This window comes from Lepidothrix coronata, unplaced genomic scaffold (assembly GCF_001604755.1).
Source record: "Lepidothrix coronata isolate B3197 unplaced genomic scaffold, Lepidothrix_coronata-1.0 Scaffold45, whole genome shotgun sequence".
Classification (NCBI taxonomy): domain Eukaryota; kingdom Metazoa; phylum Chordata; class Aves; order Passeriformes; family Pipridae; genus Lepidothrix; species Lepidothrix coronata.
The window spans coordinates 617168-622114 of NW_016690225.1; positions in this window are offsets into that span (position 1 = coordinate 617168).

The following is a 4947-nucleotide window of genomic DNA, read 5'->3' on the forward strand; positions in this document are numbered from 1 at the left end:
CATGGGACGTAACCATGTGCTATATCTCTCAGCTGTCTGGGCACATGGATAGATATGTAATGTCTTGGCACAGCAAGAGCAAAAACTTTGCAGTGATGTTTTAGACATCTACCAGGCAAAGAGACAGTAGAAAGAATTTTGAGGTGACATACAGATGCTGAAAGTTCACTAAAACAACAGAGATTTGTATGACTTTAAATGCTTTTGATAGGTTTTAGCTTTTGATTAGGTGAAGGGATTTTGCAATCGCTGAGGAAGGCAATTTTACAACTGCAAGCTATGACTGTGGGAACACTTATCCAACTCATACACAACAGAAACAACAGTAAGAACCTTTTACCGAGTGCAAAGTTTATTTTAACACATGTAACATGCATTCATTCATAAAAGATTTCAATTCAAAATTCAAAGAATCCCTTTCAGGATCAAGAAAAATTGGTCTGGAAGTTAACTTACTTATTTCCTCCAGAGCATCATAGCTGTATTTTACTGTGAAAACTCTGGCTCTTCCCCTCCTTTTATATATCAGTCAATGAATTTGATCCCTCAAACAACATGATAAATAGATCAGTGTTTTTTAAATCAAATTCAATCACAACATTTTAACACACACTTAAATGCGTTAGGTATCAGACTTGGGTTGGATTTTTTTTTTTCCATGTTAGGTATGTCAGAGCTGTATGACAAAATGGAATTAGTAGGCTCAGATGTACTGCAGGGACAAAATGTCATAAAAGGCGAAGAGAGCATGGAATGGCTTGCACTTTCCCCATTGCCACTGCCTGGTGTAATCCATGTTGTATTTGTCCTCCCTCTCATCTCTTACTCTCACTGTGTTATTCCATCACTTTGCTTCTGCTCTTTGTTCTAATAAGGCTTCCCATATGTTGCCATGAATCACTGTGATGTAAATTACCCTGTCCTGTTGAGATCCATGATGGTTGTTCAACCTGGAAAGTGGTATACCTGGGGTTTCCAAAATTCTACTAAAAAATAAAGGCCTCTAATGACAATTGTGAACAGGCTGGATTGATTTTAGGAGGAAGATGTTTTCTGGTTAAGATGCCAAGTTGTTAATGAAGCAAACAACCCAAAATTACAAGGGTGGCAGAGGAAGCTAAGCAATCTGTCAGTGGTGGGAGAGGCTAAAAGAGGACACAGAAGTGACGTGAATCTGCCTCTGCTGTACAGTGCTAAAGCCTGGAGTCTTAAAATTCTGCCTGAAGATGTACAGGCATGCCTATATCTTCTAGTGTGTGAATCTGAATTGGGACTCTCACTGATTTCATGTTGAAGGGCCTGAAATTTCCCCACTGGAGAGACCTGGTTGGAAACTGTTCATTTCCGGATTGTGGCTGCTTTATGTCACCCGAGGGCAGCAAACAGGACACCCAGTGGCACCACTCAGAATGCCACAGCAGGAGCGAACCACACTCTGATCTGGGCTGCAACACCTGCACCCGGCACCGAGAGCTGCTGCAGGGGAGAAACCTCAGTCCTGGGACACAGCTGTTCTGGTGGTCTCCAAAATGGAAGTGTCCCACTTCTGTTAGGGCTTGAGGTCCCCTTTCTCTCTCCTCTTTGCCTTTACTTCCCACTGCCACCACTTCATTTTTGCCCTTTGACCACTGTAAATCAAATGACACTGGCAATGGGGTAGGAGCAGTGACAGCAATGACCTAAGCTTTGCACACACTGTACTTTTTGCTAAGTCTCATTGCAGCGGCTCTCAGTTACTGACTTCCCAGACTCCAGCTACAGGAAAATGTGCCCCAAACACATCTCTTATTAATACAAACAGAGTAAGCAGTGATTTGTCTTACCCCACGTAAAATTAAACTGCTTTGTGCTTAGTGATAACTTTAAATGCCAGCTGACTTGAAGGTGTTTTGAAAAACTCCCTTTCTGTGTGAAAACCCATGGTGTCAGCTTAAGGCTTAGTGTGTGCAGAATTTGTTTCTCTTACCTTTGCCTGATGCACTGATGCCAGAGAGCGACTGATGACAGCTGACAGGCTGAGGGATTGATGCTGCTGCACCCATTTTTATTTCCACTTTATTGTCTGCAAGTCTGTGCTGGGACAGGGACAAAGGTGGTTTGCTTGGGGCTCTCATAATATACTCTCTTTCTCTCTGCTTTCCAGAAAGAAGAAATGCTATGGCTCTCTCTTCTTTGAACACTGTAAGAGTGTATCCATAAACGTAAAAGCTAATTACAAGAGATAGAAATATAAATATTTCAAAGCATAGAATCATATTTTAAACTGAAATGCATTTAAGTTTTAAAATACATGACCAAAATATATTTAAAATATCACGTAACTGAGCAGTTGCTATATTGATGTACCTTATTAAAGGAGATAGGGTTATAAAATTTTGTTGCTCACAATGTTTCCTGACTCTAGCAAGACTCTTCTCCCACTTTAAATGTTGTTGTCATCACCCAGGATTCTGGGAAAAGTATCTCACATATCAGGAAAGGCAGCTGAAAATCGCTGTTGCAATTTTTCATGAGAAATTTCTTGTGACATGCACTTTGTGGAAAATCAAAACTCACATCTTCCTTTGTCAGTGAGAATGGGAAATGACTGAAAATGAAACAGGTTGAAAATGAAAATATTCCAGCAAAAGTGCCTAGGTTTGTCTTTCAGGCATGCATTCAAAACCAAGGACATTTTAAGAGAAAGGAAAATATCTCTTCTTTTTTTTCTAATGATTTAAACTTTTTTTTTCATCCTAAACAGTATTTTTTCATTGTTTTTATGTATCAACTCTAAACACAAATCTATTGTCCTCTGAGCAAAATATAGAATTTCTGCTTTTGCTAGTGGCTTTTGCGTGTGACAAGGAGTGGATAAACAGCCTCGATAAGGAAATTAATTGGAGTTGTTTAATAAGATCACTCTTACTGATACTCATGTGTTCATTTTTCACATTATTCCAAAGGACTGCAAACAAATTAGGTTTTTTTGTAAGTTCTGAAAGCTCAGACATACAAGGCACTAGAAATTGGAACAAATACAAATTAAAATGCATGGGGGAATGTAAATATGTGTTGTTACATTATGCAGTGCCATAGAACTCCAAATAAAAGATTGAAGGAAAAAATTCAGACAGATTTGTCCATATAGGAATGAAACTTTAACCTCACAACTACATTCAGCACATCTATCAGCTTATTGCTCAGATTCATTGTCAGAAGACATCAGTCTTCTCTATATGCCCAGCATCCCATGCAACATTTAAATATGTAATGATATTAACTACACTCTTACACATCTGTGTACGAACTGCTTTAACTAGAAAGTGCTCCCCGGTAATTAACTGTGCTTAAACTTTTATTATTATCTCTTAGCTTTTGAGAATATTAATTTTTAGGCAAGTCATTATATGAACCAGCTCTACTTGTTTACCTGTAGAAGAAAAAAAAGTTCTTTCTCAAAAAATACACCCATTCTACATAATCACAAGAATTTCACTCTAAGTGATTTTAGAGTATGTCACTAATTTCAGTCCTGATTCAGGCAAGCATCATATCTGAGATCCTTGCTGGGAACAGGTAGTTGTGTGTGTTATAGGGCTTCTGGAGTGCAGACCTACATCTCTAGAAACAAAGATGATGTAAAATTAAGAGGAAAACCAGCAGTAGAAGCATGATGGTAAGAGAATATTTCTGGGTTTTGTGTTTCTAAGGTGGTCTACACTGAAGAGCTAGACCAAACTCTAACTCCAGAATTGCTTTTAACACTTCCCTTGTCACAATGAGAACCTTGCTGGCAGCAGTCATATACCCTGAAACTGTATCATGAGGACAGAGCTCATCTCTCCCTTTATAAACTTGTTTGCCACAATTTAGTGATTATAAAGATCAAGTACGAATCAATCACCACAAAAGTGTTCTGATGTTAGAATCCCCCAGAAATAACAGACAAACTATACCCAAACCAAACCAAACCAAACCAACAAAAATATGCATGGAACACCTTACATATATAAATTGGCTTTTGTTTCCTATGTAAGAAGAAAAGTTATCTATAATTCAGTTATTATTGACCTCAGAGGAGCTGCATTTCACATGTGATCATGAGTTAAAGTTGAACTGCCCCAGGTGATTACCTATGACTTATATGTGTCATTTTCAGGTGTTTACATTGCAACCAATGTCTCTGTCCTCCTACTTCAGAATTGCCAGTCCCAATTGGGAATTCTGCCCCTTTGGAAATCTGCCCTGTATTTCTGAAGGGCAAGGATTTATAACAAGCAATTCAGATTTATGCCGTTCCACAGCACTTTATTCGTGCACAGCCACAGCTCAGCTGTGGGCCAGGGACAAATGTCTCCCTGCTGCTGCCGATGACCCGGGAAGGACAGGATGCTGCTAGCACAGCTGGAGGCACAGCTGGAGGCACATCTGTGCTGCCCACCCGGCGTGCCCGGACCCTGCTCCATCGCTATGCGCTGGAAGCCCGAGCCGCATCCTCTCCAAACCATTCCAACGGCAAGAATGCCTTTAAGCTCAGCACCCGGCAAGGCCGAGTTGAATCTGCGGAGGCAGGGGGGGAGGCACTGAGACGTATAAGGGCCGCGAAGGGAGGGGTGTGAGGTGTTGCCCCCGCAAGGGAAGATGCGCTGGGGTCTGCCGGGTCAGGCCCTACAGCAGCACCCCGTCCCCTGTAGGCGGCCCTGGAGAGGATGCTTCTGAGGGGAGCGAACCCCCAGACTGCCTCGCCGTCGGTGCGGGCGCCCCGCGCCCACGTCAAGGATGTGTCCCCGGAGCCCGGTCTGCCCCAGCACCGCGGGAAGCGGCAGGGGCCGGGCCACTGCCCCCACCAGAGCGGCTCCCTCCCTCTTTCCCTGCCTTCCTGCCGGCCGGGATTGGCTGTGCCCGGCCGGCGGGGCGGGCGGGAGGCGCGGGCGGGACACGCGGCGCCCCGACGGCGCAGCAGAG